This window comes from Balaenoptera acutorostrata, chromosome 5, assembly GCF_949987535.1.
Source record: "Balaenoptera acutorostrata chromosome 5, mBalAcu1.1, whole genome shotgun sequence".
NCBI lineage: Eukaryota > Metazoa > Chordata > Mammalia > Artiodactyla > Balaenopteridae > Balaenoptera > Balaenoptera acutorostrata.
In genome coordinates, this window is record NC_080068.1 from 77,724,362 (window position 1) to 77,745,608 (window position 21,247).

Sequence of the window (21,247 nt, forward strand, 5' to 3'; positions counted from 1 at the left end):
ATAATTTGGGAAGAGGATCTTATCATATGAGGTGGTGAGAGCTGGATAGGAACCACTAGGCAGATGACTTTCTCGGCTCTAAATAAAGATCTGTGTGTCATAGGGGGTTATGTGGTGTGTTTCCACTTAATTAAGGTCTAATTTACATTTGTTGGTATCATCTGAGCCTTTCATTTGTTCTTCATACCTTTGCAAGGTAGGTATCATTAACCCATTTTACAGATGGGAGTAGAAGGCTAATTGACTTGTCCACAGCCACTTACTTATCCAGTGACAAAGCCCTCCCTTCTCCAGCTTTTGAGTTTATTCCCACATTTCCCCAGGTACTTCACATCAGAGCAATTGGTTCGGTTGTGTTCCTGGATATTCAACTTACTGGGTTTCTCTAAAAGAAGTCCTTGAAATATAACCGCAGTCACTTACAAATAACACCCCAGGGCATGTTTTAGGTTTGGCTGTGTCTGTACTAAATGACTTCGTGCGAGTCCTACTTAAGGAATATGATTTGAATTCTATAAGAACCAAGGAATAAACAAAAAAGACGTCTCAACTGCCCCAATATGGGTTCAGAGTCTGTGTACTGTGTCCTTCAGAACTTATCTGGAGCTTGGTATTTTAAGTTTTAATTCTCTTATGCTTTTTAGTTTTATTTGGTTTCCAAAATCATAGCTGACTTGAAGAAGGGAAAGGTTGATACTCTAAAAGCAATGAGACTCAACTCTTGACAGCAAGGGAGAGGAGATGACCAAACTATGAAAGGTAGGCAAAAATATCTCCCAAAATATAGCAGTCAGCAACCTTTGAGTAGAGGAACAGATATCCCTCTGTGCCTGGAAAGGTTGTCTTGCCACTGGCCACTCTAGGCAAGGTCAGTCCGGTTACCAGCAGCACACACATAAAGCCAGTCCTATGCCCTGTCCCTCTATCCCATCCATTCATCTTCCACTCACATCCTGACTCCACTTGGCTCTAGACCTGGATCTGTGACTTAGATTTCACCTTTGGCTCTCCTTTTCCTTGGTGTTTGAATTTCATCAATCTCTTCCCTTTGATTCTCAGAGTGTCCTGTTGCTTTGGTGGGAACTCCCCATCTAGCTCTCATCATGGTGGTAGAAACTCAACATCTGCCTAGTATCCACTGGGCCAGCTTCTTTTCCTCAGAGATAGTGTTCTCATGTTCTAACAGAGCATGATAATTGACAGTCGTATTGATGATCCTGTGTCACCAAAGCCTAATCACATTCTGGATCCTCTGAGAAGGCATTACCTTTTAGGAAAAAAAAAATAATCCAGTATGGTTGAAATTAAACCCATTTTATTACTTAGATGGGTCATCCTTCAGCCATTATGAAACTCTTCATCATCCTCAATGCCTTACTCCTTGAGGTTTCTAAAAAGCAGAAATTATACAGTACTGTAAGTGCAGAGTGATACAGAGACTTATGATTTGATGAGTTACAGAATATGTTTAGACCAGAATCAACTTTTTTAGTAGCTTGAACCAGCTTTCATATCAAAAAAGATGTTACATTAAACAAAGCCCTTTAAAAAATATTTCGCTTACAAATTTGTCTTTTAGGTTAATAGCAAATACTTAAGTAGAGTTGTTATGTTATAAAACAGTTAGAAAGGGAGATAGTAGAACAAGTGATTGTTGACATGAAATGTTTATTTCTGAGAGAATTCTTGGCATTTTTGCCCCATATCAGCATAATAAGTATTTGGAGGAGAGGAGGGAAGCATTGATGTATTTGTTGAGGATTAATGTCCCTGTAGAGCATTTGTGTTAGTGAATATATTATGGATAATACCATAAATACAGTAATTAAAAAGTTGCACACTAAACACTTTGTGCACTGGCATAAATATTCCTTTCCTCCCCTTGGTGGCTTGCATTCAAGTGAATGGTGTATTGTTCCTCTTGGTCTCCTAGATTCTTAATCAAGAATAGGAAAAAGGATGGCAGTCTCAGAGATCTGTTTCCTTCTCCATATATTGCTGTTCAGATGGGCAGAAACAGATTGGATGTTTCAGGACCGAGTTATTTTTTAACAGTTCAGAAAAATGTCACATGGTACATACTAATAAACAAAACAACAACCCCACTCTTCCTCACTTTTGGGAACTTTATCCTTAAAGTTGTTTCCAGACAATACTACAGTGCGCTTCTTGTCATGTGTAAAATGTGTTCAGTGTGATCAGTGATGCCTTAGAGCTTATGCGTCATAAAAGAAATGAGATGATGCATAATATAAATATATGTTAGGATCAGAATTTTTAAGGAAGCGAGACTTGATTATCTCATTAGGATCTGTTGCCCAGTGGGTTGAAGCTGAGCCGGTTGCTGTGTGAATGCGCGGCTGGGAGGGGAGGAATCCTGCTGTTAAAGTAATAATGGGTCTGTCCTTCACACCGAAGGATAACAAAGAAGGCAGATAGATGTAAAGTGGGCAATTTCTATTTCTTTGTATGCTCAAAATGTTCGCACCTACTTATTTTCCCACTTAAGAGGCATCCTGTTTTTCATAATTTCGTGATTTCTGATTTCTCTTAACACACAATATTTATTTATGAGTTCATAGAGACGTTCTTCTGTGAAGAGGAAAGTAAATGCAGTTGAATGCGATTTGCGGCTTGGCTCTGAGTCAGTTAGGGTGGGAAGGGAAGGAATAGAAAGACTAATTCTGTTCTCACCATTTAATTGGCCCCTTTACCTCCTCGTTGTGAGAACTCTTTGCTTATGTATTGGTTTATCGATTGATTCCATATTTATGGACTGCTTGCTCTATCTCCTGTGCCCCAGGGATACAAAGACGAATGGCCCAGTCAGTAGTCATCTGATGGCTCTGGAAGCATCTCGATCCTGACTGACTTCAAGGATGATAATGATGTGTTTATCTAGAATTCTAAAATTCTGTCATCTTCCAAAGATGGCCTGGAGACATGTTCATGTGACCAGAATAGACAGACAACCCTGGAGCAGCCTCAGAGTTTGTGAGATCACAAAGGCTGCCTAGAGAACAGAAAATCTGCTTTTCAAGGTGTTTTCCGTTGCATTAGACTTTCTAATGAGCCTTGCTACTTTTGGCATCGTTGGAGTGCTTTCCAAGAGCTAAGTCACTCCACCCACTTCCGGATTCACCAAAACCTGAGGCGAAAGAGTGGGCAAGAGATGGCGCATGATGACTGCGCTGCTGTCTTAAGGGACGTTTCGCTAGGAAATCGCGGGCAGGTGCCGCTGCCAGCTCCACTCTCCTCTTCCTTTTGCCTTTTCTTTAAGATGTCTGACTCTTCATTCTCATTAGATTAGTCGTGCTAGAAAGAATCTTTGAATTGAAGCATCTTAAGAGGCCTTGTACGATAGTGGGTAGTGGTTTCATTTAATGAAACTATATGTAAACCTTTGGAAAGGTTGGCACCGGGGACCAAAGATCATTTTAAGAAGAGTGTTCTTCTGAATCTTTTGCTTGTATGCTATTTTTTTGGTACTACTAATAAGTTCTGCTGTGGGTGTGCCTATCTTGCAAATGCCCCTTCCCACTTTGATATGTACTGGCGTATATGTTTATTTACCTTAAAACAGGGTCACACTACTTATAACAGGGTAGCATGCCAGAAACCAAGATTTTCAAGATATATGTCGTCAAACCATTTATGTGTCAACTTATTCCTAGCAAAGAACCATGGCAGCTATTTATCTACAATACTGATGTCATTTAGTCTATTGCCTCTAATATCCTAGTGCTGTTACCTACAAACCTACTATAACCAGATTTGTTTTCACTCCTCTAAATCTAATATACTTCTAATATAAGAGGGTTGTGAATTCCCCCTTCCTCTTCAAGTTCAGGCCCTTTGTTTGTACTCCTGACCCTTTTCCCCCACCTCCTTTGGGATTGTATTCCATCCTTAACTCCTCCCTCTTGAACTCTCAACCTTTCTCTCTCTACTGCTGTCAATAGGGACTTCCATTAATTAGCACCAGTGCCTTTCAACAACTGTTCGTTCTTCTTTCTCTTCTTTCACTTGCTCTGTTATTGCTGCCTCTACCACTTCAGTGAAACCACCTTCAGTTAAGGTGGCCAGTGACTGCTTAAATGTCAAAGCCAAAGCTATAGTTTTCATTTCTTATCTTTATTCATCTCATTGTATTCCATGGTACCTCTCTGCCTTTCTTCCTTGGTCCTTTTCAGAAGATCTTTTTCCTCTGCCAGTTCTGTCATTGTCTCTACAGTTCTGCTTTTGGCACTAATCCTCCAGTCTTCTCCCTCTACCCATGTTCCTTCAGTGATATCACCCACTAATCTAATTTCTGCTACTTTCTATGTAGTGACCACTTCTGTGCCTTTACGTTTTGCTCAGGTTTCTTCCCCAAGCCTCACTCTCAAGAATATCTGGGTGTCCTCACTCGAATCTTCTTTTTTTTTTTTTTTTTAAATTTTATAGCTACTTTATTTATTTATTTATTTATTTTTGGCTGTGTTGGGTCTTCGGTTCGTGCGAGGGCTTTCTCTAGTTGCGGCAAGTGGGGGCCACTCTTCATCGCGGTGCGGGGACCTCTCTTCATCGCGGTGCGCGGGCCTTTCACTATTGCGGCCCCTCCCGTTGCGGGGCACAGGCTCCAGACGCGCAGGCTCAGTAGTTGTGGCTCACGGGCCCAGCTGCTCCGTGGCATGTGGGATCTTCCCAGACCAGGGCTCGAACCCGTGTCCCCTGCATTAGCAGGCAGATTCTCAACCACTGCACCACCAGGGAAGCCCCTCACTCGAATCTTCTACATCTCAATTTCTAAGGCACCAAACTAAACCTGTTGTCTTCCTTATTAAACTTGTTAATTCACTAGTATTCTCTACCTCATTTGTCACTGCCGTCCACCCACATGTAGTCAGGTATCATGTTGTTCTGCTTTTAGTGTCTGGATGTTTCCCAAGTACTAATTCTTCTCTCCTTTTCCCTTCCTCACCTACCTCCACTACCCTAATCTTCACCCTTCCTCTCCAACCTAACTGGTCTCCCTGCCGCTACTCTGCCCTCTTTGAATCCACCCAGAGAGAGAGTAATGCATCTGAAACCCAGATCTGATCCATCAGTGGCTGTCTGCAACTAGTTTAAAGTTCCCGAATATGTGTACAAGGTTACAGTCGGGCTCCAGCTTCTTTCCTGGCCTCACTCTACAGAGTCCAGCAACACTGAATACACCAGGCAGTTTCCTTACTCCTGCCTTTTCCGTTGTCCTAGTCCCCGCTTGGCTAAGTCCTGCCCAGCCTGAGGACATGCCAGGCACCCGTGGTACTTGGAAGCCTTCCCCGACTTCTCCATTTCTGGGCTGCTTGCCGTGAATCTGTCATTGTGCTCATCCCACTGCCCTTTGCGGTCAGCTGTGTGTGTTTCTTGGTCCCACTAGACTTTGCTTTCCTTAAAGACAGAGACAGTGCCTTATTCTTCTTTGTAGCGCCCATGCCTAGCATGGTGCTTCACATATAGGAGGCGTTCAATGTATGTTTTTTAAGTGAAGACTTGATAGGGACAATAAGTCAATTTGATGTCTACAAAAAAGGGCAAAAGTAATCTATGCGTAGTAGCACCTTTAGGAGGGGGCACGAAGGGGGTTTCTGGGGTACTGATAATGTTCTGGGTTTTGATCTGGTGTGTTCAGTATAGGAAAATTCATTGAGCTGTCCGTGTGTGCTATGTGTCCTTTTCTATATTTATGTTCCACTTCAATGAAAAGTTAAAAGAAAAATTAATTTGATGTCTTTGCTACCCAATGTAGAAAATTTAGTTTTTCCTTTCAAGCTTTTAGAGTCTTTTTTTTTAACAGAATATCAGTTTAGATGTCACAACAAAGAACCAGGCTAGTGCTATTCCTTGACGTTAAGGAAGAGTGAGATGAAAAAGCGTCAGCGTGGGTGGGGTTGTCTGGTCCTCTGAAGAGGGCCAGTGACGGTCCAGTGGTTAAGACTCTGCGCTTCTAATGCAGGGTGTGCAGTTTGATCCCTGGTCAGGGAACTAAGATCCCACATGCCACGTGGCGTGGCCAAATAAATAAGTAAATAAATAAAGAGAGCCAGTGAGGGCCAGCCCTGATGGATAGACTTGCAGCGACGTGCGCTTCTGTCACACTTAGTATAGGGGCCACATGCTAATAATCATCAACGTGCTCTGGGCCTGCCAACAGTGACAGGGAGACTTCATCTCGGATGTGACTATGAATAATTCATAAACCTGGTTATCTGGAAATTTGTGGTCATCATTAGCATTTGAATGAAAATATGCAATCATTATCCTAAATCTGTTTTTTTATTTCTACTTTCTTTTTGTCTCCCCCTCCCCGTACCACAGCTTAAACATCTCAGTCTTTCCTGAGTACTTGGAAACTGCCGGGGCCCCTGATAATGTGCTGACTGGTCGCTATGGGCAGACGGTCCCCAGAGGCTCACTGTTATCCAGGCAGCTCATGTATGTATGGGATTTGTCTCTCTTTTTTATTTTTTACCTTTAATTTTCAGTGTAGAATATTGCAGGCTACTGAACTGGTGAAGGTTTATAAGATATACATGACAGTGTTTAGAAATGCAGGAGAATGGATCCGCTCTAGGGTAAGTTTTTAATATTGAATGATGAGAAATGTTACCTAAATTAGGATTTTTATAATTCAGGGGCCCTCTTATAAGACAGACCAGAAGTGTATATCAGCAATCTCCCTTTTCTGTTTCAGCGCATGCACTCACATACAGGTTTTTTTGTTTGTTTGTTTAAGTTTTCCTTTTTCATCACAATATATAACATTTGAAACAATAGCAATGCCATAAATTAGGAACATCTCCCAGTGATTTAAAAAATTCTTTTGAAATAAAAAAATTCACGGACCCAGAGGAGGTCCTCAGGGTATGTCATTGTTGAATACATGTTGGCGAGAGAGTCCCCGACTCTAATTTCTTAACATTCTCCATAGGAGGAAACTGTTGATTCCCTCAGTGATGACTTTCTATGTCTCACAACAGTTAAGTTTTCCCAATAGTAGTCTTTTGGGAGTGGCTACAAATGCAGCCTTAGTCCTATTTGGCTCTACCCTGATAACTTAGGAGAAAAATGATTATTGCCCATTTAATGATCTCTCTTATTTCTATAAAGCATAGTTTGTCTCAAACTTATTTTTTGCTCCCTTTAGTCTTTCAGCCTTGGGCCAGCTGTTTAGGTATTTACCTGTTTTTGTTGCTGCCCTTTGGACCTCTGGAATTTTGAATTCAAATCAGGGGTGTGTTTGGGGTAATTCCTCAGAGTGCCTTTGCTCCCCTATCCTTTCTGTAGTTAATGGTTATTCACAGTTACCGTTAAGCCCCATTTCCTTGTACATTTCTTTTTCTTTTTTCTTCGTAGAAAAGTTAGACCCGCCCTCAGACCCTCCCGCAGACAACTGCTTCTAAAATAAGCCAGATCGGTAGAAGCAGCAGCGGAAGGGAGCGCTGACAGCAGACTGGGGACTCAGACCAACCACCAGCGTTAGAGCCGGCTGGGATGGGAGCAGTGGCTTTTACTGATAGACTTTCGTATCCTCCAAGGGCATCACTGTATTACTCTCAAGTCAGCCATTTTTATAGTGAACATTATCAGAAAAAGTTTACCCTTGTCATACTGTAAGACAGAGATTGGCAAAGGGTGGCCCATGGGCCAGATCTAGCCCATGCCTGTTTTTGTAGGGCCTAACAATGGTTTTCATGTTTTTGAATGGTTACCTACATAATCTGTTTTGCCTCTTGGCCCTCAGAGCCTAAAATATCTACAGTCTGGTCTGTTAAGAAAACATTTGCCTGTCTCCGCTGTAGAAAAAGTTGGAAGGCATGTTCTACGATTCAGTCACATGAAATTGTTAATATTCGACAGTTTTTGACCTACAAAAATGCTGATTGCTTATGGTTCAATCTAATATATTTTGAGGAAATTCTTCCTTTAAAATGCTTAAGATTTTAAAGTTTGGTTTCTTGGAGTAGAAGAAGTACATTTCCTTGGAAAATTCACAAGTGTGGTCCTGTTCATTTCTCGCCACCATCAGTACCTCTCCTCTCCAGAGCTTTCTAAAGGGCTGTCAAGTAGTTGAGAGGAAGCGCTTCTTTTTCACTTGGCTTAATTCTTACTAATACTCTCTAGGAGAAAACTGTCCTCTTATCTCACCCTTGCTGGGTGCTAGGAATGAGCTAGCCACCCCCAGAATAGAGGTGGCTGCTAATGAATACGCCGAGGCCTCTGCTGGACACGTCACCTGGGCCTTTTTCTGGCGGGAAGGAGGGTGCGTGTCTGCCTTGTCCAGGGGGCATGCATGATGGTCCCTTGGCCTGCAGCGTGTCTGCGTGATGCGTTCCTTGAAACATCCTTCCCTGGACCTAGAACGTGGTTCCCACCCTTCTGTGCTTTCCATCTCTCTTTCCAGTGTTACTGATCCCCTAGTCCAAAGCATTAAAACCATCATTTACTTTATGCGGTTTGTCTTCCATTCTTTCCCCCTCCCCTTTGTACTTCCCCTTTCCTGATTGTTAAGTAAGATTTGCTTGTTGAAATCTCCAGCTGACATTCTTTAGTGGCTACTCTTGGTGGTAGGAAACGTTCACCTCAGCTGCTCTGTCTCCTATCACCTAAGGCAAGAAATCTAAGATGACTTGGGGCGTCCGGACCAGGCCTAGGTCTGATCAGGAACTTTAGACATGAATAGTTCCCTGGAGATGGGAAACTATTTCAGGGGAAAGACATTCTCTGGAGTTTATAATTTTGTCATTAAGTGTGGTCACAACCCTGTGTCAAGGGTTGGAAGTACATACTGCTCTGAATTGTTTCCGAGGCTTGCATGGCAAATGGGAGTTCTGGATTTTCTTTTTCTGTGTTTTGGGACCACTGTTCTGCCTTTCAAGGCTTTTTTCAGGACAGGATGCTGTTCTTTGGTGGAATGTGGAGTGGCATCCATTGAACACCAAAGTAAGACGTCAGTAGCTAGAGCTGACCTTTCCCCACTTTTCATATAGATATTTGTGCTTGTGTTAAGACTAGAGTTAAATTATCCTGGAAATTACTAGTCAGATTGCATCCTTATTTATTTTTGTTTGCATCTTGTAGTTTCCTTGCGTGACTGCAGTCTCCGCTCTAACCCTGACCATCAGGGTCTGGACCGTTGCAATAGTCTCCTGACCTCTGGACGGAAGTCTCTCTTCCCTGCAAATTTGACTCCTGCATAGTGGCCACATTAATCTCACAGAAGCACAGCTCTGATCACATCGCTTCCCTGTGCTCAGCACATCCCCGCTAGTCCAGAAGGTCACCCTGACACTGGAGTTCTCCACGTTTTCTTTCACTGCTCCTTATAACACCCATGATTACTGGTTGGTTACTGATGTGATTGTCGTTGGTGGTATTCTCTTACTCCTCAGTAGGTGTCCTGTGTTGGCCCGAGTGGGCTGCTCCTGCCGAGACACACCCTTTGCCTTTGGGTCACTCATTGTTCGTGCTGTGCCCTCTGGAATGAGGATCGCTCTGTGGAGAACCTGCCAAAACCCCATTCTGACTTTCGGGTGCAGCAGAGCTGCCCTCTCTCCCAGGAAGCTTCCCTCGTTTCCCTTCAGGAGGCACGCGTTCCTGTAGCTCTCACATCTCCCTTGTGAAGCTTGTGTCCCAGATTACTCATTCTATCTTGGCGTGTGTGTATACTTCGTCAGACCTTTGAAACTAAACTCTGTTTCATCTCCCTCCTCTCCTCTGTGTGTGGGGACAGTGCCCCATTAGTGGTAGAAGCTCAAATATTTGTGGAATCACTTTGGGCTTAGGGGTGAGACTGGGTAATAACTGTCCTCAGGAAGCCCCTGTAAAGCATTTTCCAGAGAACTTGGTGGAACCTGTGCAGACCAAGGCCAAGGCCAAGAGGGTGTAATTAAGGCCTGCAGGGCTGTCCGTGTGCTGGGCCCTGTGCTGCTTGCCCGACCCTGGCTCTCCTGCCTTTCCTTCTCTCCCACTCACAGGGTGGGCATTTCCTCCCTTTCTTAAGAAATTGCTGTTTAAAAAGTTTAAACAGTAGCAGGCAAATATGATTATTTCTTTTGGCCTTTTCTCCTTGACTTCCCCTGTTCTCAGTGATGAAAGACATCGGTTTTGTTTGTAGTCCTACTCCATGCCACTCACTGTTTACTGCATTTACTAAAATTCTCCACTTCAAATGGGATATGCTTTGAAAGGTTCATCATATCATCCCCATTTCACAGATGAGAATACTGAGGCTTGAAACAGCAAAGTAACTTGTCACAGCGGAGTTGCAGTTTGAGCCTAGGTTTATCTGCCTTCTGTCTATGTTCTTTCCTCCCACCAGGCTTTCTAGTGACCTGGTCATCACTTGGGTGATCACTTATTTAGATGTTGTCCACTCTCCTGTTTTCCACACCATGGCTTTTAGTAACATGGTCTTAGAGGCCTAAAAGATTCTGCATCAAACGATGCTGACATCTGTCTCATATCTCCTCTTTCATCCATTATTTGAACCCACTAATTACAGGTAATGTGAAGGCCCTAGGAGAGCACTTAATATAGAAAGAGTAATAATAATACAGAAATAGTAACAATGCTTTAAAAATCATGCAAGTAATATATGTTTAATATAGAAATTTTTTAATTTTAATTTTAATTTTATATTGAAGTATAGTTGATCTACAGTGTTGTGTTAGATTCAGGTGTACAGCAAAGTGAATCAGTTATACATATACATATATCCATTCTTTTTCAGAATCTTTTCCGTAAGAGTTCCCTGTGCTATATAGTAGGTCCTTGTTGATTATCTATTTTATATATAGTAGTGTGTATATGCTAATCCCAAACTCCTAATTTATCCCACCCCTCCACCTTTCTCTTTTGGTAACCATAAGTTTGTTTTCTAGGTCTGAGTCTGTTTCTGTTTTGTAAATAAGTTCATTTGTACCATTTTTTTTAGATTCCGCATATAAGTGATATATGATATTTGTCTTTCTTTGTCTGACTTACTTCACTTAGTGTGATAATCTCTAGGTCCATCCATGTTGCTGCAAATGGCATTTCATTCTTTTTTATGGCTGAGTAGTATTCCATTGTATATATGTACCACATCTTCTTTATCCATTCCTCTGTAGATGGACATTTAGGTTGCTTCCATGTCTTGGCTATTGTAAACAGTGCTGCAGTGAACATTGGGATGCATGAATCTTTCAGAATTATGATTTTTTCTGGGTCTGTGCCCAGGAGTGGGATTGCTGGATCATATGGTAACTCTATTTGTAGTTTTTTAAGGAACCTCTATACTGTTCTCCTTAATGGCTGTGCTGATTTACATTCCCACCAACAGGGTAAGAGGGTTCCCTTTTCTCCATACCCTCTCCAGCATTTATTGTTTGCAGACTTTTTGATGATGGCCATTCTGACTGGTGTGAGGTTTTTTTAAATAAATTTATTTATTTACTTATGGCTGTGTTGGGTCTTTGTTGCTGCGCATGGGCTTTCTCTAGTTGCGGCGAGTGAGCTTCTTGTTGCGGTGGCTTCTCTTGTTACGGAGCACAAGCTCTAGGAACTTGGGCTTCAGTAGTTGTGGCACGCGGGCTCAGTAGTTGTGGCTCACAGGCTCAGTAGTTGTGGTGCACGGGCTTAGTTGGTCGGCGGCATGTGGGATCTTCCTGGACCAGGGCTCGAACCCGTGTCCCCTGCATTGACAGGTGGATTCTTAACCACTGCGCCACCAGGGAAGTCCCTCATTGTAGTTTTGATTTGCATTTCTCTAATTCTTAACAATGTTGAGCGTTGGAAAATTTTAAAAATGACGAAAAGAGAAAATAAGTTCTCACAACCCTATAACCAAGAGATAACTGTGTTAAACATTTTGTTGAATGCTTTCCTGTACTTCCAGTATTCTCTCTTAATATATTTATTTATTCTGTTTATTTATAGAAATAGAATAATGTCAGACATTGTGTTTACTCAACAAAGTGTCGTAAATACCTTTCTAGACCAGTAGCAACTCAGAAGTAGCTGTAGCCTGTAGTGGACTCACGTACGCGATGTCCCAGAGGAAGGCAGTAAAAGCAGGTGAGTGCAGGGAGCCTGATTCCCCTCCACAGGAGGAGGGACTTTTATCGTGGTTAAAAAGATGTTGGCCAGGACCCACTGAATTGATTTTCTCCGTCCATTAACACATCTCAACTCTCAGTTTGAAAAGCACTGCCCTAGAGATTACAGAGTACTGGAGGGCAAGCTTGGGCAGACTTGGAGTTTTCAGGGGGTCGGGGGGAGGGTTCTGAACTCAGTTGGGGTTTGAGGAAACATGGGGAATTTTTTGTTCCTTTGTTTGTTTTGGCCTCACCGCGCTGCATGCGGGATCTTAGTTCCCCGACCAGGGATGGAACCAGCGGCCCTGCAGTGGAAGCGCTGAGTCTTAACCACTGGACCGCCAGGGAAGTCCCAACATTGGGAATTTGAGTTAAGACCAGGAGCCTGAGAGCAGTGCCCAAGATCATTCACAGCCAAGTGTGGGTCTCACTGCCTGGAACAGCCAGGACGTGACGTGGCATCCGAGGAGAGGGGCTTTCTGTTCTGGTTTTCATTGGTTTTCCTGGTGTGGGAGGAAGGCCTGCAGGGGATCACAGCAAGGGAGCCCCTGGGGAGTCTCAGGGTTGTAGTGAGTCCATGAATGAAAAGTGGATGTATGTAGGAGTTGGGAAAGGTTAAAGGGAACATGATTTTTAAAATACACTGGTTAGATTTTTCTTCTGTCCAAGAAAAAAAAAATCTATAGATTTTAGAAAATGCGTAAATACTAAAAAGCCCAAGGGGAAAAAAACAAAACCATCCTTAACATTTTGCATGTCTTTATAATCTTTGTGTGTGTGTCTGTATAAGTACCTGTACTTTCATGTTAGCATTATTGCCATCATCATCTTATTTTATGACCTACTTTTTGTTGCTTAATTCATCATGGAAATTTCTGATATTAAATATTCTTCTAGTAGGTGGTTTTTACTGATCTTATACTTTATTACAATGCATGGATGTATCATAATTAACAGTCACCCATTGTTGAACATTTAAGTTATTTCCAGTCTGTTGCTGTCCTTCTAGATTACTCGTAAGTCTTTTTTTTTTTGTGCTTAAGAAATGTTCAGAAGTGAAATTGCTAAGTTGAAGGGTTGCTTGCACATTTTAAAGACATTGCTACACACATCCAAACTGCTCTCTAGAGAAGTTTTATTTACTTTCATCATTCTTGTGTGAAGACTGCCCATTTCTTCCTACTCTGGAAACAGAGAGAGAGAGAAAAAACCACTTTTCTATATGATAGGTGAAATATGCTACCTTCATTGTTGTAGTTTGCATTTCCTTTTTATTAATATTGAGGCTTAGATTTAAAATTTTTAAATTCAGTTTAAAGTTTAAAGTTTAAGTTTAAATAACTTAAAAAAAAGTTTATCTGTTCAGTAGCCCCAAATCAGCCACTTTAAATATGTGTGATGCAAATGTAAAAAAAGTCAATTTGACTTGTGTTGGTAATATGACTTGTCTTCGTTACACGTAGTTTGTATTGGTTATAAGCTGAAAGTCTGATTCTTTAAAGAGATAAGGTTGCTAGGTTTTTCATATGATAATAGCTTGGGGATTTAATTAAAATATGAAACCAAGCCCTCAGACTTAGAACTCTGGCCTTAAAAGTGGACAGCCTGTGAGAGAGTCCTCGGACTGGGAGATGGGAGGCCTGGGTTCTAGCCCTGGCCCTGCCGTTCCCGGGCTGAGGGCATAGAAGAGTCATTAGAACCAACTGAATCTCACTTCTGACATCTGTAAATTGAGGAGTTGGACTGGATGATGTTTAGGTAACCTCTAGTTCAAAAATTCTATAGTATATTTGCTTTCCAGAGAAAGAACTGCAACTGAACCTTGGCTCTAGAGAGAACCAAGCCAAAGGCAGAGCAATTATATTCAAGACATAGAACACAAAACATTAATGGATAGTGAAGTAGTGTTTGACCTTGGATTTTAACTGCTTAAAATACCTGCAAACAGGCCAAGACAAAGAGCATTGAAATGAGAGGTCAGAGCCCAGTAAATAAAGGTAATCCACTTTACTACACAACTGCAGTGACAAAAACACAAGTGCTTTTACATGATAGTGTTTAGATAGCTCGACAGTTTAGACAGGTGTGTTAGCACTTGTTTCCTGGTGTCATTGTATAAATGCTTCTGATAGGAAAAGTCCTGAGAACCATTATGAATGTCATTAAGTACAGGACCTGACATATAGTAAATGCTCAATACATACATATATTTTATATATAATGAATGAACAAAGGGGATTCCTTGCACATTATAAGTTTTTCCAAATCCTACTTTCTAACACACATGGTTCTACTGCTTTAGTTGTGTTCAGGGTAACCTCTTTCTGAACATGACAGCCCGTTTTGTTTGCACCCACCTGACTTCATCAACCCTCTCATCCAAATCTCCTTAGTGTTCTCCTCTGCAAACTGGGAGGCAGTTCTCACGCCAAACTGGGAAGTAGTTCTAATGCCCTTGTATGTTTTGGTGTCAGTTTCCTTTGTTTCTCTCAAGGCAGAATTATTCCTCTTCTACTTACCTTTTGTATTAGTTTTCTGTTGCTGCTGTAATAAATTACTGCAAACTTGGTGACTTAACACAAATTTACTCTCTTAACTATTTTGGAAGCCAGATGTCTGCAAGGAGTCTTACTGGGCTATCAAGTTGGCAGGGCTGATTCCTCTTGAAAGCTCTAGGGGATAATCTGCATTCCTGACTTTTTCAGCTTTTAGTGACTGCCTGTATTCCTTGGTTTGTGGCCCCTTTCTCCGTCTTCAAAGTGAATCACTCTCATCTCTGCTCACATTACCCTCTCCTCTTCTGCAGTCAAATCTCTCTCTGCTTCCTCTTACAAAGACAAATTGTGATTACATTTAGGGTCTACCCAGAACATCAGCATTTCTCCCCATCTCAAGACTTTAACCTAATCATAATTGCTGTTTTAGTGCCCATATAAGTTTCTAGGGATTAGGATGGAGATATCTTTTGAGGGGAGGGGATGACATTATTCAGCCTACCTTTTTTCTTTTTCCACCCTGAACTTTTTCCTTTTCTACTTACTGCCAACTATTTGCTGTTATAGGAACGTGTACACACACACACACACACACACACACACACACACACACACACACACACAGCTATTGCATTTACCTAGAGAAATGTTAGTTTCTTCCCCAAACAAACAAACAAACATTTATTCCATGTCTGAATTGCTGTGCCAGGTACTCTAACCAAAAAGGGTAAGATTGCTCCTTACCTGACAGGACTAGGAAGCCAAGGTATAGTACAGAGGAGAATATAAAGAAGCCCCAAATTTAAGATACTGTTTTGTTGGCAAATCTCCAACCCCTATTAAAACAAGCCCTCCTTGTTAGCTGAGCCATCTTCCAATTCATGAATTCCCTCTTTGGCTGTTTCTTATCTATTCCTGAACTTGCTCATTGAGGGTTTTTGCATCCACCCCCCCCCACCCCAAAATGAGATATAATTAACATACTATAAATTCACCCCTTTAAAGTGTAAAATCCAGTTGCATTTAGTATATTCATAAAGTTGTACAACCATCACCACTATCTAATTCCAGGATGTTTTTATCACCCTGAAATGAAACCCTGTATCCATCATTGACTATCACTCCACATTGCTCTCCTTCTCTCCAGGAAGCGAAGAATCTACTTTCTGTCTCTATGGATTTGCCTATTCTGGACATTTCGTATGACTGGAATCACATAATATGTAGTTGGCCCTCTGAATCTGCAGGTTCCTCATCCATGATTCGACAAACCGCTGATAGAAAATTCTTGAAAAAAAAAATTCCAGAAAGTTCCAAAAAGCAAAAGTTGACTTTGTCATGTGCTGGCAACTACTTACATAGCATTTACATTGTATTAGGTTATTATAAGTAATCTAGAGATGATTTAAAGTAAACAGGAGGATGTGTGTAGGTTATATGCAAATTCTGCACTGTTTTATATAAGGGACTTGAGCACCCGCAGATTTTGATGTTTACTAGGGGTCCTGGAACCAATCCCCCACGGAAACCAAGGGATGACTGTATGGCCTTTTGTCAGTTAACATAATGTTTTCAAAGTTCACCCATGTTGTATTGATAGTACTTACCAGCATTTTATTCTTTTTTATTGCTGAATAATACTCCATTGTATAGATATGCCACATTTGGTTTATATATTCATCAGTTTATGGACATTTGAGTTGTCTCCACTTTTTGCTGTTGTGAATAATGTTGCTGTGAACAATCATGTACAAATTTTTGAGTGGACAAATATTTTCATTAGGTAGATATATGGGAGTGGAATTGCTGGGTCATAAGGTAACCTTATCTGTAACTTTTTGAGTAACTGCTAGTGTTTTACAAAGTAGCTGAACCCTTTCACAATCCCACCAGTACTATAGGAGGGTTCCAGTGTCTTGACATCCTTGCCAGACTTTTTATTGTCAATCTCTTTGATTATAGCTGTCCTGGTGGGTGTGAAGTGGTATCTCACTCTGGGTTTGATTTGCGTTTACCTAATGACTACTGATGTTGAACATCTTTTCAAATCCTTTGTTCATTTTTAAATTGAGTTATTTACCCTTTTTTTAAATTGTAAGAGTTCTTTATATATTCTGAATACTAGACCCTTATCAGATTTATACAATTTTTCTCCCGTTCTGTGGGTTGTATTTTTACTTTCTTGATAGTGTCCTTTAAGGCACAAAAGTTTTATACTTTGATGAAGTCCAATTTATCTGATTTTTTTTTTTTTTGGTCACTTGTACTATTGATGTCCTATCTAAGAAACCATTGCCTAATCCAAGGTGTTGAAGATTTACTCCCGTTTATTTCTAATAATTTTATAGTTTTAGGGCTTACCTTTAGGTGTTTGATTCATTTGAGTTAATATTTGTATATGGTCCAACTTCCTTCTCTTGCATGTTCATATCCAGTTGTACCGGTACTGTTTGTTGAAAGACTATTCTTTCCCTTTTTAGGATAAGCTTTTTATATTCTACAGAGAAACCAGATGGGTTTTGATAGGGATTGTGTTTAATCTTTAGATTGTTTTGGGAAGTAGTGCCATGTTAATAATTTAATTCTTCCAAATCTTTGTCCATGGATAGCTTTCCATTTATTTAAGTCTCCTTTAATTTCTTTTAATAATGTTTTATAGTTTTCAGTGTACAAGTCTTGCACTTCTTTGTTAAATTTATTCCTATTTTATTCTTTTTTGATGCTATTATAAATGGACTTTTTTATAAATTTCATTTTCGGATTGTTGCTAGTGCATGGAAGTAGAATTGATTTGTGTGTATGTGTATCTTTCTGTAGATCAATTGATCTATCTATAGAGAAAGAGAGGGAGAGATCTTGTTTTTTTAAATTTTCCCTTCCTTCACTTTTGGAGTTTCTAGTAGATTTTTTCAGTTTCACCTGCCATCCTTCCATATTATCCCATTTTTACTTTTTTCAATTATTTAAATATATTTTTAAGGTCTCTTTCACACTGTTCTACTATTTTTAGCTCTTGGGGCACAAATTTTTCCATTTGCATTGGCTGTTTCTTAGAGTGGGTTTTTTTTCTTGTTTGGTCTTAAACTGTGACAGTGATCACCTCTTCCGTGAGGGTTAACATGGGAGTTTCATGGGACTGGGACTGTGGGAACCCAGAGGAGTTTTCTTATTTGTCTCAGTCAGTGCCCATGGGTATCATTGCTTCTGGACCATTTTTTGTATTATTTTCTTGGCTTGGGGCCCTGCTACTACATGGAGATTATGTACGTGGATACCATACCTCCATGTGGGAACAGTCTTGGAATGTTGATTTCATATTGGTGAGGTTTTGAAAAGTTCACTTTTATTTATTTATTTTTACCCCATCCCCAAATAAAAGCTTCCTTGCAAAGCTTAGGGAGTGGGGGGCATGAATGTTTTCTACTGAGGGGCAACCCTGTATGACTGCCCCATTAAGCTAATAGCTCAGCTCTAGCCAGCCAGTTTCATGGGCCCTATTGTCTGTGTGCCCCTTTCCTTCCTATAGATCATCAGAGTCTTAGGCCCTAGACATTAAGGCTATATCGTGTTCTAATAGCCTTTACGTCTTCAAAGCTTCAACTTTCTCCACTGACTCTTGAGTTCCATCTTCAGTTCTGGCCCAGGGATTTATTTTTCATGATTTTGACTTTTTTTCTTTGTATTTAAAAAGTTGTTAGTTCTATCTTACTCAGTTTTTCCATGTATTTGAAACAGGCAGTCATTCTTTGTCATCTTTGCTCACCATATTGATGAGAAACTTTATCACTGCAGTCTGATTAAAGGATTTGTAAGACTTTTGAACCACCAGATTGCAATCCCTGATTTCCTCAGAACTTTAAGCATAAATAAGTGGTAAGTAAATATTAATTCAGTGGATGGGTGTTCTGCAGGTCCTTTTGCTGAGTTGCCTTGTACCTGAGTAACCACAGTTGTGTCGTGTAGTGAAGTGCAGTCTCATCAGTAGCTACCTCATTCCTCGTGGAATACCACTTTCTGTGCACGTCTCAGAATCAGTAGGTTAGATTCTAGGTTTTAACATGGCATGTGAACCCAAGCTGTGAAAACGGTTACCTGAGGGCTGTCTACTGGCAGTATTTTTAGGTATTTACAAATATGGAGCTTATTTCATGTCTTAGTAAATAAGGTTCTATCTTGATATTAAGAGAAATAAAGAAAGTTTACTTCTATATATTTATCTTTCTCTGGAGACAGAAATCAAAGTTCAATCGTCCAAATTAAAATCTCTTCTTTGTAAATTTTTGCTTTTTTTTTTTTTTTTTTTTAAAAAAAACACCTTCTCTATAATCTGCTTCTTCTGAGCTAGAGATTGGAAATCTTGTTCTCTTGTGATAAAAAAAGTCTCCTCTTCACAAGGATGCTCTGGACCTAGTGCTTTCCCCTGTAGGAACAGAAAGAGAGAACAGAACTAAGAAACCCTATGTCAGGTCTTTAGCAATAGGAATCAACATCCTGGAAGGAAACCTGCCTGTGTTGGTTACGGAATGAGACTCTGGAAAACATGGCAAAATAGTCCGTGGAGAGAGCTAAGTGTGCCTCCCTTTTATCTTTGTAAAGACGAGCTTTCTTGCTTCAAGAGAACCTGTTAGTCGAGTGTGGTGAGTACCTGCAGACTGCATGCCCAGCACTTCTGGGATAACTGTAGGGGGTTCTGAGCAGCCTTTTTCCCCACACTCCATGTGAAGAGGATTGGGATGTTGGGGGTGGATTAGCCTTCTGGATACGCAGACAGGCTTTGACCCAGAGAGATGAGAAGGATGTATTGTCCTCAGGGAGGTGGGCACAGCACTTCCTGCTAATGGAGTAACTGGGAGAAAATGCCCCAGCCAGACTGTGGGAGCTTAAGACCCATCTTCTGGGAGCAGAAGATGGGAAAGGAAAGAAGAGAAATATGGGACAACTCTATGGGACAATTTTGAAACCAAAGCAAATAGAATTATTTTTTCAGGTGTCCTGGACACTTGCTCATTTATGCAAACTTGAAATTGTTCTTGGGGGAAGTGAACTTGGATGACCTGAATGAAGGCCACGAAAACCATTACAAAATGAAACCTATAGAATTCTGAAAGGAATGGTTTGGTACATTGCAGAGGCACGAGATAGGTCAGTTTGTTTTTAGCATCTGTACCTTCTAGACCTTCCTTTTATGAGTGTGTGTGTGTGTGTGTGTATGTGTATTTATGTCTATGTGTGTATGTATGGACGGATGCATAGATAGATAGGTAGGTAGATAGATAGTATAGAAATAGAAAATAGCAAGCATGTACTACTGAATATTCTGTTGAGAATGTTTTATTAAAGCTACATCTAGACTTTTTAGTCATTCTTCATCTTTTAGTTTTATGGAAAATACTTAAATCCATGGGATTACACTTGATTTCTCCTTTGAATTCTTTCTTGGGAGTGTCCAATTATGGGAAAAGTTGATCCCCATCTCCTAGGGTACAAGAACATTCCTCAAAGAGCTTAAGTTACATACTGCTTATTTGGAACTTGATACCAGTAAATCCACCATGACTTGGCTAAATCACGCATACCTGCTACCATCTTATCCTTGTGACTGGGGCTTGGTTAGGGGTAAGGAGGATTTCCTGAACGTCAGGAGATAGAAGCTTTTTGTTTTTGAAACCACTATTCCTCACACTGAAGGGTCCAATTTAAACAAAGCTTAAAAGAGGCTTCCTTTTTTTTCTGGTTGAGAGAGAGAGTAGAGTTAAGGCTGGAGGGGGGTGATCAGAGCCAAACAATAGATGGATTGATGCTGCATCTGCTGTACTCGAATGCGGTGCTGGCTTCTCTGGAGTATTGAGAAGAGTTACATATTGTCCTCATAGAGCTTATGTTTTCATATGTAGACATGACCAAAAGTAGTAACTGCATCAGTTAGACTCAAATTATGTGATGTAGCAGTTTAGAGGAGAGAAAGGCCAGTAAAGATATGTGTAATCAGTGAAGTTCAAGAGCTAAAAAACAGACTTAGAGAACGTCTTCCTCCAATAGGACATAAAGGTCTGGTGTTAGGTATGATTCTGATCCTGTAGTGGCAGAGCAGCTATGGGACTGCAGGTGCCGTGGGTGGTATTTGAAGAGCATGTGAAATGGGATATCATGGAGGGACCTCATGAAGTAGGGTCACACGGGAAGGGTTCAAGGGACTGGATAGCCTGGTGAGAACAAAGCATGTTCATAATAATGCCTATTTATATTATTATTATTTTAAATATTTATTTATTTATTTAATTTTTGGCTGCATTGGGTCTTAGTTGCGGCATGTGGGGTCTTTGTTGCAGCATGCAGGATCCTCTGCTGTGGCCTGCAGGCTCCTCACTGTGGTGTGCGGGCTCAGTAGTTGTGGTGTGTGGGCTCTCTAGTTGTGGTGCATGGGCTCTGTAGTTGCGGAACTCGGGCTCTAGTTGTGGCCCACGTGCTCAGTAGTTGTGGTGCATGGGCTTAGTTGCGCCGTGGCATGTGGGATCTTAGTTCCCTGACCAGGGATTGAACCCGCATCCCCTGCGTTGGAAGGTGGATTCTTAACCACTGGACCACCAGGGAAGTCCCTATTTATTAGTAATGACTAACACGTACATAGCCAGACGCTGTTGTAAGCACTTC

General features: G+C 41.0%; 1 protein-coding gene across 14 annotated transcripts in view; it reads left to right on the forward strand.

The window, feature by feature from the left end:
• The window catches only part of APBB2 (amyloid beta precursor protein binding family B member 2), a 379,382-nt gene that overhangs the window by 129,909 nt on the left and 228,226 nt on the right, over positions 1 to 21,247 (forward strand). For 12 of the 14 annotated variants that reach the window (XM_057546265.1, XM_057546260.1, XM_057546268.1 and 9 more), the window contains one exon: positions 6,343 to 6,459. The exons of the other annotated variants lie outside the window; for them this stretch is intronic. The gene's annotated coding sequence lies outside the window, so the exon portion shown is untranslated. The remainder of the gene's footprint in view (positions 1 to 6,342; positions 6,460 to 21,247) is intronic. 14 annotated transcript variants of the gene reach the window in all.